Genomic DNA, 14187 nt, shown 5'->3' on the forward strand with positions numbered 1-14187 from the left:
TTTTGATACATATCTTACTTTCTTGCTTTCTTTTGGGAATCTTTTCTCCTCTGCATTTCTCTCATATTGATATAGTGTTTTATTTCTTAGCATGTCCATTCTAGTTGTATGGCAATTTTAATTATTAATTAATATATTCACTGTTTGATAATTATGTTGGATTATAATTTGATTGGTCTTAAACTCTTCATATTTCTATTCCTTTTCTAAATAACTAATTGTCAAACTGATGCAAAGGAATCATAGAAGTACAATAATAACTGCAATGAAAAATGAAATGTTATGAGTCTAAAAATAGTTTCACTATTATTTCTCTACTTTTATCATTAAATGGTCCTTTGTATTTAGATCTGGCCTCAGGATGATGATGTAGCATTTGGGGAGGAAGATGCAGCTCAAAAGTCCAGCACTGGAAGCCAAGATGGAGAAGATCTGAACAACTACCATGGACTTTCCTTTGGTGCTCAGGTAGGTGGGCAGGAAGGAGACCCAAACACTACAGAAGACCAGCATGCTGAAGGTGATCATCTTGGCTTCATTAAAGGCTCCAGGCAGGTTCCTGGCTAGGAAAGCTACAGTGAAGCAAATGGCAGCTAAGAAACACATATAACCAAGAACAACATAAAATATGACAACAGAGCCTTCATTGCATTGAAGGATGATCTCTCCAGGCTGGGAGTGCATGTCAGAGTCAGGGAATGGGGGAGAAATTCCCAGCCAGATGGCACAGATGAAAATTTGAACACCAGAGCCAGAAAGGATGATGGAGTTGGCCAAGCTCTTCCCCAGCCACCTTCTCATCCTGTTCCCTGGTTTTGAGGCCATGAATGCCAATACCACTGTGATTGTTTTGGCCAATACAGAGGACACAGCTATTGAGAAGACAATGCTGAAAACTGTTTGTCGGAGAAGGCAGGTGACTTTCCTTGGTTGACCAATGAAGAGTAAAGGAGACAAAAAGCAAAGCAGGAGGGAGACCAGGAGGATGTAAGAGAGGTCCCGGTTGTTGGCTTTGACAATGGGAGTTTCTCGGTATTTAAGGAATATGGCTAAAACAAAACCTGTGGTTAGGAACAAGAATAGAGCAAAGGAGACAAGGATAATGCTCAGATGTTCTTTATAGGACAGGAAGGTTATTCGTTTGAGGAAACACTGGACTCTATTCTCACTTGGATATTGATCATCTGGACACTTGATGCACTTTTCAGTGTCTGAAAAAATAGAAAATGGTATTTCTTTTATAATCTCTCCTTTCACATTACAAAAAAGACCTTTCTGGAACAATAGTTTTTAACAAGAGATAGGAAAGCCCTAATAAATAGTTTTAAATATACCTGTATATATACATATATGAGCTCCACAAAGCTATAAAAGGAGTCCCACAAAGATATAAAATGGATATTATGCAAGTATGTGTCAGACATGTCTCCTTCAATATCCAAGAAAGAAAAACCTCAACTCCATTAAGTACTTTTACTAGATATGAAGTGAAAACAGCAAAAAGGAAAGCAAGATCTGAGCCAGAATGGCGGGAACATGTACATATCAAACGTTTACCCAGTACCCTCCCCTCAATTCCCCAATCCAGTGTCCAATCTGCAACTCCCTAAGGTGTCATGTGGGGTGCATCTTCAAACAGCCTCATCAAGTTGGTATGTGAGATGGTTGGCCTTGACCAAGTCCAAACATCAGCCACCAGCATGCGCAGAAGATGATGAGAACAAGACTCCTCCAGTACAATATAATTCTCTTCCCCAATACCATGCCCCACCCTCCCTATTTCTATGGCAGCCGATAGTAAGCAAGCATAGCAGAGGCTGACATCCGGCCCTCCTTCTGAAAGGACATCACCCCTGGGGAAAACAACAACAAAACAAAACAACAATAATAACCAATAACATGTATCAACTTTAGTGCTTATCAGGATACTTGGCATGGAATTTCTGTAGAAGTTTGGAAGCTCTAACATCAGATTTGTTCACCCACTCAGCCTGGGAAGGGGGAAAATGTTTCCAGGACACCAAATATTGGATGCGACCTCTATGTTTCTTGGAATCCAAGATTTCTTTAACTTCAAAATGTTGCTCTTCTTCAATCAGGAGGGGAACAGCGGGTGAGGGTTAGGGTGGACGCACGGCAGAAGTGTGTTCCGGTTTCAGTAAGTTTACATGAAACGCAGGATAAATCCTTCTAAGGGCCTTTGGCAGTTCCAATTTCACTGATACAAGATTTATAATTTTGGCAATGGGAAGTGGACCCACATATTTCGGACCCAATTTCTTTGATTTCTGGGTGGTTTGCAGAAACCTAGTGGACAAAAATACCCTATCCCCAACCTGATACTCTTTTGGCTTGGCTCTTTTTTTGTCAGCTTGTTTTTTGTGTGCTTGGTGAGCCGCATCTAAGGGTCATTGGCCAAAACTGTTGAAGTTGATCACTCCACTCAGACAAGGACAATTATCCTGTTGATAATTGACATAACACCTAAGGTATTGTTTCAGAACCGAGTTAGTCCTCTCAAAAGCCCCATTAGTTTGCGGATGGTGGGCAGAGCTTAGTCCCTGGGCAGAGCCTATTAATTTCAGGAACTCTTTCCAAAAGAGGGAGGTGAATTGGACCCCTGTGTCTGAAATAATGCATTCAGGAACTCCATGTAACCTATACACATGTAAAATAAACAATTTAGCTAGCGACTTTGCTGATGGGATCTTGTGACAAGGTACAAAGTGGACCTGTTTGGACAGCAGATCGGTGATCACCCAATTCACGGTATTTCCAAGACTTTCTGGTAGCTCAACAATAAAATTCATTGATATGGGAAGGCAGGGCTGACGTCGCTACAACACGCCATGCAATCTTGGGACTCCAGGATTGCTGTTGATATCTCTGTTGCTGGATGGTCCTTTTGGACCTAAACCATCCCTAAGAGACGGTGATAGAGAAGGGCATGTCCTGCTGATCTCAGGGGCATCACAAAGCCCCTGATCGATCCAGGAGAAGCTCTTTCCTCCAGCTACGAGAGAAGCAGCCATTGAGGCTGCACAAGGTTGGGACAGACCCCTGAAATGGAAGTAGAGCAGGAGAGAGAGTGTGCCGAAATTGGTGAGATAAATTTTACTATTGAAGAAGAGAACACACAAAAAGATTTAGAGCAAAATTAAAATTGAAGACAGAAGACAGTAAGCCTGTATTAAAATTAGAGTGTTATCTTTTTTCCCTTAAACAAAGTTAAGATGGATGGAATTCTTACAAATGCCTCTTTTTAAATTGGACTGGTCTCTTTCTTCCTTCTTCTTCTATTTTTCCTCAATTTTGTATTTGTGGAGCAAGAATCTCTTTCTTTTTGGTAACATTCAGGTGGATTTTACCTTTTAATTTCTTTTTCTCTGAAGCTCGGAACAAAGAAAGGGCTATAAGCAGGAGAAAAAGAAGTAACACTGCCAGCTACAGGCTGGAGGCTTGGAAACACTAATTCCTATGAACATTTGATTTATATTTTATATCTCAAAGTCCTTGAATTTGTTTACTGAAAGGAACAGTGGGAAGAGCATGATTTGTTTATACAAGCACTCTTTTGGAGTATTATCAGTAGCTGGACTAGAGTAAAGAGAAAACCTGGACTTGAAAGATTATAGTGAATTTGTTTAAAATTTAACAATAAGCCTTGGATGGTTTAGTGCCAGTGCTTACAACCTGGAAAAATGGTGCAACATGAAGAAGAAAAGGAATTAACATTGCAAATAATTATGTTAGAAATTCAAACAGTTCTAACAAGCACAGAGAAAATTGTTAAGCAATTTGAGATTATAGAACAAAAAATAGAAAGAATGGAGGGAAGAGTTGAGAATATTTACAAAACAATGATGAAATTTGAGGACAGAGTTCAAAAAACTGCAGAGAAATATGAACAAAGTGATAAGAAAATTGTTGACATTGACAGCAAACCAAGAGTGGAGGGAAATGATATGTGAGAATTACTGAATGGAAAGATCGACAAACTTGAACTCTATCCCAGACTTCAAAATATAGATGAACAAAGGGGAGAAAATTTGGCAGAAGCAATGAGAGTAATTTTGGCAGACGCACCAATGATAACAAAAGGCAAGATGATGGAAGGAACAGATGGAAGGTTTCAACTCTCTAATTGAACCCTAACCCTAACTTCATTCTCCAACATCTTTTTCTTACTCCTCCCATAAAGAAATTGGACAAGTTAAAAATAAACAACAACAAAATAATCAAGCTTATATGTGCTTCCTGTAACAGGCACATTGATCAAAATGCTACAGGTGAATCTAGTACTCTTTCCTCTGGTGTCACCTACCTTCTTGATTGGAGATGGTCCCATCCGGACAAGGAACACAGTCGTAACAGCAAATTGGCTCTCCTTCCCAAGTCTGTTTGAAAAAGCCAGGATGACAGTTTTCTACACATTTGGACCGAGGCAGAGGCTAAGGAGAAAAACATATTATACTCTGACAATAATTATCTGTGAATATTGTCAGAGTATATTTATAGACTGAAATAGGCAACAAGGTCAGCCAATGGGGAGTACTATAGCTCTGAGTCTATGCTAAGCTCAAAACTAGTCTGAGCTTTGAACTGAAACTGAAAACTGTTCTCTCCTCTGCCTGTGTTTACTCTCTACCACGTTGGAAGAACCTGCTGTTGGTATTGTATATATGCCTTATGTGTATAAAGAGAAGTTAATCCTGCTGAATCAGTTACCTGTGTGTGCTTTCTGGATTTGATTGCTGCAACAAACTCTGACAAAAATATGTTAGAATCTGTGCAAAATGGTCCTCAAAAGTAACATTAGCTAAGTAGGCTACTGGATTTCCTTTGCAATCTCTAACAAGTTCCAAATGCTTTCAGGATATAAACTACCGAAAGATTTCTCATTTATTTCCGCCCTTTTACTTCTGGGATATTTCATTGCAAGAAAGGAGTTTTCTACTTAATAAATTCTAAAAAGATGGAATTGAGAAAAGATTTAAGCATTAAGTGACAACGTGGGCTCCTCCCTGTGGCTGCATTAACTCATTAATTCATCATTCTTCATTCATCCACAGATTTGCCTGAAGTGATGTAGGGTTTCCTGCCTAGGCAGGGGGTTGGACTAGAAGACCTCCAAGGTCCCTTCCAACTTTGTTATTCTATTCTATTTAAACTTTGATAATGATTGCTCTATCCATTACCTATATTCAATCTATATTCAATTTTAGAATATTTTTGTCTAAGATATATATTATATTTTTATTCTATTAGATTTATTAAACTAGAATAAACTATGATGAAGAAAAAAACTTCTGATCAGTAGCATATGGAAATGTTTCTTCATGACTACATAAAACATTGGAAAACCACTCCCTTTTGAAAGTAGTCCAAAACTGTCTTAACAATTAAGATCCAATGACAATGTCCTTACAACTAAGCACTGTCAATCTTGGGTCCTGGTGAAAAGAATGGCCTTCTTCTTTGCTATTTGAAAACAAAAAAACCACCACTAAATCCAAGGCTATCAGCATGACTTGACAGCCTCTCTTACCAATTTTATGGAGATACTTCAATGCAGAGGATACACAAAAAGACCATGATTTGTGTCCTAAAGAATAATCACCCAAAAACTCATTTTAAATGTAGCTGAATTGGCTTAAAACAGTGTTCCAAATGATAACATCTGAAAGACACCTTGGACAATAGTACTTCAAGTCTCCCAATTAGTCTAAGAAAACTGTTAAGGGTTTTACTTCCCACATTCAAATCTCAGTGAAATCATCCTTCTTGATGATTAGGTTAAGCCTACTTGAAATGGGTCCTAAGGCTTTGGAAAACATAGAAAAGACACCAATATTTTGCCCACCTTATTGTGTAATTTTAATTGTGAAAGAACATCTTGGTTGATAAAAAGTCTCTGTTTTTCAAAACTCCCCAGTTTGTTTATGATGTAATTCTTGTTCAGGAGCAACATCAAGCTCCAAATGTTCACATCTGCTATTAGCTCTCCATTTCGGTCCAAGTACATTTTCATCTCAGAAAGATTGCAAAATTTATTCTTCTGCAAAAAGGGATGAAGCTAGAATGGAAAAATCCAGGAAGATTAAATGCAGAAATCTTCCTTTTTTGTCCTGTATTTCACATTTGAATCTGCCTAATACAGTCATGTAACTTGCAAATATTTTTGTTGGGTAACAAGTGTTATCACTATATTGCAAAAGGAAAAAGAAAGGCTCAAAAATTTGTCAATTATTTAGTCAACAATTTGAATACATGTATTGTCTATTGGAATGTTATATGGAACATTCTATCACAGTACACAAATAATTTGAATAAACAACAACAAAACACTTCTTAAATTCTTTGAAAACAACTGTCAGAGTTCCCACAGATGCCCTAATTAAATCATGAGCATTGAGCCAAGCTTCAAAAGAAATCAAGTCATTTATTAGGAGCTTCATGTTAGCATGTTCCCAAGTGAAGTCAGCTCTGACAGCATGTAATTTACAGCCCCAATCATGACCCTGTTTTCCCCCTCCCCCCAAGTGTGTCATCAATCACATTCATCAATGGGGCAATTTTGTGGGTTATAGAGATTACTCCCCTCCAGCCACTGTAAGTAACCCTAGGATACAGTCTTGAGAGAGATAAGTCTGGTATGTGCATCTGTCTTTTGCTGCCATGCTGTTTCATCGGTTTCACATCTCCCCTTTCCTATGGCAACTCAAGAGCAGGCCAGGGATGCTTTGCAAGTTGACAATAACTATGTGAGTACCAGAAAGCAAAGAAAACAAACATTCAGCAAAATTTGACAAGTTTGATAGATCCCTGTTGGGACCCCACCTGCCATGGCTGAAGCCTTGGAACCCCCAAACTCTCTTCACCCTCCTTCTTTCTCCTCCTGGATATGGAAGAATATGCCTCATTCAAGACGTAGGCCAGAGTCTTAATCACACTGTAAGCACGAGGGTCAATTCCAAATCTGTGACTGTTCCCTTTGTCTTTAGTCTCCAGTGGTCCTTTCTGAATGCATCTTTTTCGGCCTTTGATGGAAAAGACATGCTTTGAAAAAGAACAGTGAAAACACTTATGTAGAGGTTTCACAAAGATTGATGATTGAAAAGTATTGTCAAATCCTCTTCCCTGAACATCAAAGTTCCAAATACTGTGGACATATTGGTACACTCTGTGACTTCTCACTGGTAATGCTCCAAAGAGTGTGATGATCCAGACTTTCCCTTCAATGGGTCCTGGCAAAACTTCAAGTGCAAAATGGACAGCTTGAAATCCATCCAACATGGTACTATAGTCTGTAAAGAAAACAAAGACATTGACTTGTCTCCACTTAGAGATGGCATCCTTGAAGTGTGCTGTAGGTGTAGTCATTGAGAATTGTTGTGATATAACAACACAAATTCCATTCCTCACAAGCACAGGAGTAAAAGTCCTCATGAAATCTTCTCCCTTCTCTGTATCTGAAGCAAAGAGACCAATAAAGGTCCATTTGAAATGGAGGAGCAGTTGGACAATTGCTGAGTATGGGATTCCATTTTTGGGGGCCATTCGGTAGAAATAGGGAAGTTGTCTTTTATCATTCAAAGCCTCTGAAACAAATTTACAAGTGATCTGAAAAAGCAATGAAGAATGATGTGTTATAACTGAGGTCTGGTTAAGTCCAAAATATTTTTTTATAAATTCAAATTTTTGGATAAACATAATAGAATAATTCATGATTAGTCATGAGACCATATCAAGATACAGAATATAAAATACAGAACATTAATAGTATGTAATAATGGAGTACAAGAATCATTAAGTAAAAAAAGAATAATAAAAATGCAATGATATTTCTGTATCACTCCTACAATTTATCACAATCAGACCCTTATATGCAGATCTCAAAGGACATAGTCTGTTGCAATAGAGTTCAAGTTATATTAATATGTATATTAATTATGACTGCACAGGAAATGTGTTGTTTTAATATAAAGATCCTAAAAGGTTGATCGTTTAATGTACAGTCCAAGATATTGATCTCTCTCTTTCTTATACAATGGACTTTCACATAATATATGTACTACATATTCTATCTCGGGAGCTCTACCAAGTACACAAATGTTCATTGTAAGGGACGTGATTAAATCTTTCACATTTAACCACTGTGGAAGAAATGTCCATCTGGATTCAATTCCAAGTAGGGAGAAAGACACTGGAAACATGGAAGCTTCTTAGAAAGATGGTTTAATGGTGGACAGGACCACATGGTTTGAGGTCCTGGGCAAAGAAAAATCACATGGGTGTGTGTGAGAGAGAGATTTTATATCCTCTCTTGGGCCCTGCCTTGGAGCTTTCTGTTTCTGCATAAGAAATGTATTCTGATTGGTTGTCAGACTCCCATGGGGCCATGCCGGGGTAACTTTGTAGTGTCTTGAGTCCCAAGCTTGGTTGAATCCTGCTGGGTGATCTAATGCCATGTGCCATGTGGTGAGTTCTGTTGCTAGAGGGGTAGAGGGCTAATCCTACATTTCCTTATGAATAGATCTACCTATCTCTTTATCTCTTAAGTGCTGATATCTGCAGTGGACTATTGAGGAGGGTGGGGGCTATTAAGAGTGAGTCTGTTTCCTGCCTAAAAAACATGCTTCTCCATTTCTCATCCAGAGAAATATAATGTTCTGCTTTTTAATATTTCCTAGAATATTTCATTCTTCTAGGAGAGGGGTGGCTGCTAACTTCCTACACCACTACATCCAGCTGCTCAAATCCTGCTCCAGTAAATACTGTCCTATGATTTTTAGTCATTTTTACATTGAAATACTCAGAATTTTGGAAGTATGTGGCAGCTCATCCATTTTCCAAATAACTTTGTATTCCTTATTTTGAATATGGGAACCACTATTGCCATTTTCCAACCAAACAGGATATAGCAGGAATTATTTATTTGTGTAAACGCGGTTGTCTGTACAGAGCCCCACATGTCAGGATATTTTTGAATAGTTCAACCTGTACATAGTACTATCCAGGGTCTTATTTCTCTTCAAGTCTTGATGAGTTTGCTCATGAACAGATTATAGTAAAAATAGTCAACATGTTGACTACTATACTAGTATTTTTTATGATAGTGGTTAATTAATGCTACTGAACCTTGTTTTACCAAATATAGGTAAGCTAATCCATATGTATTCTATTCACAAATCTGGGATATTTTCACCATTGAAAACATCATTACTTTAACTACGATCATATAGAAAATATTAGAATCCCATCTCTACTGCAAATTCCTTTTGTACAAAGACCCTTTGATTAGATATAGAGTATTTCCTTGCCTTCACAACTGTGCAGAAGAACAATGGAGATGTTGTCATGAAAGGATATGGCTGCTTCAATCCTTGCCCCTTCACCACTGTGAATCCCTATTCCTAGCCATGACACCTACAATGGCCTTGATGAAAAGCAGCTCTTGAATTCCGTAGAGAAGATAATGGTTGGGTCTACTGGTCACCCGCCACCATCCCACTCATTTACTTATGGAGAAAAAAAACCACACACACACACACACACACCTGGGGGACTTTGTAGGTGCCTACTAAAGTTGACATCTGGATGATGAAGTCTCTTTTGGTTCCATCAAGAAGACCGAATAAATTGTCCTTCTTTCCACAGCTGTAGTTGGGAACATTGGCTTCTCCAACAGAGAGCATGTCCAGCAAGGCATCTGAAGTGCGAAGGGTGCTCAAATAGTTGTCATGGATGCTGTAGCCAAGTGTGAAATTGTACAGGAACCGGCAATTCTTGTTGACAATTTGAATGACAAAGATGTAGGGTAGTATTCCTAGCAGATTAGTATATCTAGTACTGTACAAATATGTTTATGTTAGCCTTATCAACAACAGAAACAACAAAACAAGCCAATATTGATAAAAAAAGATAAGATAAGCTTTATTGTCATTTTTTTTTACTGTGATCACATTGGTACACGTTAAAAATGAAATTATGTTGCCTGCTCTAAAAAAAGAATATATCTACTTATACACATACATAACCCATATATGTGCATGATAGATTAGATGATAGATGGATGGATGGATGGATGGATGGATGGATGGATGGATAGATAGAGAGATAGAGAGAGATATATAGATAGATAGATAGATAGATGATAGATAGATAGATAGATAGATAGATAGATAGATAGATAGATATATTTATATATATATATAGAGAGAGAGCACCCACATATATACATACTGTATATATATTAAGCATTGTCCATTTTAAATACATAGCAAAAAGAGGAAACTTGAGAACAAGTTTACAAACTTAACAAAGTCAATGCTATTTTGAACACCATAAGTAAGTGATAGTCACCCATCACCATTTAATTTTCAAGAGTGTTGAGAAGATGGGATGGAGATAATCTTCAATCAGGTTTAGTCACAAATACATCATTATTTGTGCTAATGCTTATTTTCCTATGTCCAATTACAAAGACTCATAGTCATTAACTCAAGTAGAGCTATCCTAAAAGCAAGAACACAGATGAATGAGTGATCCAGCAAAGCAATTTTAAACATAAGTCATCCTTATTTCTATAAGAAGCATGCAAATGGTCAGGCAGAGGCAACTACAATAATGAAATGAAAATCAATAGTTAAGGGATGAACTCAATACTGGAAGAGGATGAGAATATCTTCTGAATTCTATGTCTCTCTTTCACAGGCTCTTTTTGATTTCCTTCTGGCCCCATCCTTGCATCCGAATCTTGTACAAAATTATGCAAAAGAGGAGAGCCCTATAAATCAAAATGATCCAAAAATGTACACATATTCTACAATTTAGAAATAAGTGGAAGGCAAAGAAGGGAAGAAGAGTATTGTAAATGCAAATGGAAGGAATGCAACTCCAATACACTGAGTGACTTACGGAGAAGAAATATAACGAGCCCCATTAAACTGTAACAGCTCAAGATGAGGTTTTGTTGCTGTTTCAAACACAGTGATGATATGGTCTCCTGGCCCATAATAGTTCCATGGATTTCCTCTGTCCTGCTTCTTCAAAATTGGGGGGCATTTGGTTCTGAGAGTCCCAGACTTTTTCCAGTTCAGCATAATCATCAGAAACATAAGCAGGAGGCCCATTTCTCCTTGGGCTGAATCAACCACTTCTCAGTTTCTAAATAACAAAGAAGACTTAGAAAAATTCAAAGCACACTCAAAACATGGAAAAGCAAGTGACTTTGCTGTATTCAGACAGAGACAAACTAAGTTTTACATGGAAAGGAGAGAAAGGCACATTCAACTGTATTGTCTTTGCCGGTCCTATATCTTGTACACAACATTCAGCATGATGAGAGGATGATGTAAGATCTCTTCCATATTGCTTCAGTGTTTTTTTTTTTCACGAAAGGCAATGACTGGAGCAGTAGCAGAAGAGGTCCAAAGACTGGGATGGTGATTATAGTGAGAAGCAACATGTATTCTGGGGATACTAAAGTTCTTCCTTATGTTCTGTAAATGAGCTGTGGCAGGTGCCCTACTTCTTCCCTATAATTATGGAAGCACCAGGGTTTCATTCTTCCCCTTTTTCTCTCCAGGGAGTTGCCCAGATAGTCACCTTGGAAATCACTTTCCCTGAATAGCAAATACAAGAAATAATGCAAAGTTACATCCTGCAGGGAGCCAGAACACACTAAATATAGAGAATTCTTGCCTTGGCCCAAGATTTAAGCTTTGTGTGTCTGTGCATAATGCCACACTCTGGCCTTTCTGCTCTCATGCCCCTTCACCATTAGAGACATTTATTTCAGAATGAGATGAGTCAGTCCTTTGGGATTTATTTCAGCCCATTTCCAGATATACATTGTAAAAAAAAACACCTTATTTTAATCCATCCTAACTCAGGCAGCTTCATGGATATAGCCCAAATCCAAGGTTTTCCCTTCAGTCTCTCTAACTTCTTAGATACATTCTTATGTTCTAAGTCTCTTTTCAGCAAAATACTTAATACACAAATGGGGTGAATACAAAACCCAGAGCAGAACTTTGTGACCAAATTAAATAGTTCATGGTTGATGAATGGTTGATGAACCTTCCTTGGGTGCACTTTCTCAGTCAGATTCATTACTACTGCAGCATATTACCTTTCATCCCACCCTTGCTAATGAGAATATTGGTGTTTCTTTGTGAAATGTTTATTACATGTAGAGTGTGTATCTATCTCAAGAAAGTTACCCAATTAAATTGGAACATCTACTGTTGGAAAAAAAATTCTTGAGTTTGTTCCCAGCTGGGAAGCAGTCACCAAGAAGAAATGGCACAGAAGTGAGCTGCCAGAAAGCAGGGTTCTTTAATACGGGAAGGCAAGAAAGTTAGTGACACAGCTGGAGCGTTCCTGGCTTGCAATCAGATTGGCATGATACATTTATGGATTTTTATACTTGTTTTCCCTTGAGGTTTGTGTGATTTGATGAGATTTTGTCTGTTGCCTTTAGTTAAGGTAATTATTGTAAATTCTGTCTTCCTGCGTCAGTGGGTTAATCCTGTTCCTGGGGCTTCGTCTTTTCTATCCTGGGGGTTAATTCTGCCAGGAAAGAGGAAAAGGACGGTTCCGTTATTTTTAGTTGGTTTGAGTACTTTTAGGATCTGCCTCATAGTCCAGTTTTTTGTTATTCTTAATACTAGTTTTTGGCAGTAGCCCAGATTTTTAGTTTACTTTATTTTTATTAACCAGCATTAATGGCTTTTGGCAGCAGGTCCAGACTTTCAATCAGCTTGGGCTGGGATTTTCGCTTTAGGCTTTCTTAAATGGGAAGGGCTGACTTGAATCTCTTGGCACTGTTTTCTGAGGTTTCTGGCACTGTCCTTTTTTGGGGTGCACTTTCCACACTACATTTCAGATAGCTGGACTAACAATGAGCTCTTCCCTTCTGGAATTATCTGGCATGACAACAGTTCTACAGGTTTCCCAAAGATTAAAAAAACCCCAGTCCATTTCATTCAAGATTCTGGAACTAAATTACCTCTCCATGGCCCTGTGATTTGAATGCATTGAAAGTAAAAATGGATCTCCTGAACCACATCGAGGATTTTCTTAATCTCAAGCGACAAGCCTGTCCTTTCTATGATTTCTGGTGGAACACGCTTTCTTTCTTTCTTTCTTTCTTTCTTTCTTTCTTTCTTTCTTTCTTTCTTTCTTTCTTTCTTTCTATCTATCTATCTATCTATCTATCTATCTTTTCTTTTGTAGCTGAGGAATGCCTCTGAACCTCTTGACTTTAGCCTTTCAAAACTCTTGCTCTCTTTAAAGTCTGGCTATTAATTCATCCCATCTCACAGTTGGATAAACCAGTTGATTGTTTGGTTGGTTTTAGGATCCTAAAGGAAATGGACTGACTGATCTTTTATCTTTCAGAAACCAGGAGAACTGGCAACTGGCAGAATATTCAAGAAGCTCATTGTGAAATTAGATCTTTGGAACTGCTACTAAGAAAGCATTATGTTCGATATTCTAACTGGACAACTTTATTAAGAGGGGTGGATGCTCTATATGTAATAAACATTTAATGGAGGAAGTGTGCCTTCTAATCTTTCAGAGCTCCAGCCTTGGAAGTTGATCAAGGAGGGGCAAATATCTTGCTGAAAGAAAACAAGATTGAGATCTGTGATCTTGTTAATTAGTGTCCATGTTTGCTACAATCCTGAAAGAGCTCCTGCAGATTTTGCATCTAAATGAAGTCAAAAGCTCGCAATCTGAGGCAAGGCCTCCTCTATATTCTTGTGGCTCTAGGGCAGACTTGACCTTTGGTATCAGGATCAAGGTATTGGTCAAGCCCAGAAATAAGTTAGTGTTGCTCTTTTCAATTTCAGCCATAATCCCACAAGAGAGGAAACTGGGCTCCAATACTTTACACAGAAATAAAGAAGGATGCTTGGAATTCATGTCCAAACCAAGCACATCTATTGATATTCAACAATCTGTTTATATAATGTAAAATAACAGATACCTGTCAGAATTTCCTTACATTCCATCAGGTGTTCCTAATTTATTGAAGATTATGTGTAGTTTAGGCTAACATATCTTAATAAGCGATGGAGATGCACTTGATTTGAGTTGTCTTGAAGCAAGATGGTCGGCAAACAAATGTAATAAATAAGTAAATACATGCATGCATGCATACATACATACATACAT

Source organism: Natrix helvetica, assembly GCF_964273705.1.
Source record: "Natrix helvetica genome assembly, chromosome: 1".
NCBI classification, from domain to species: Eukaryota; Metazoa; Chordata; class Lepidosauria; order Squamata; family Natricidae; genus Natrix; species Natrix helvetica.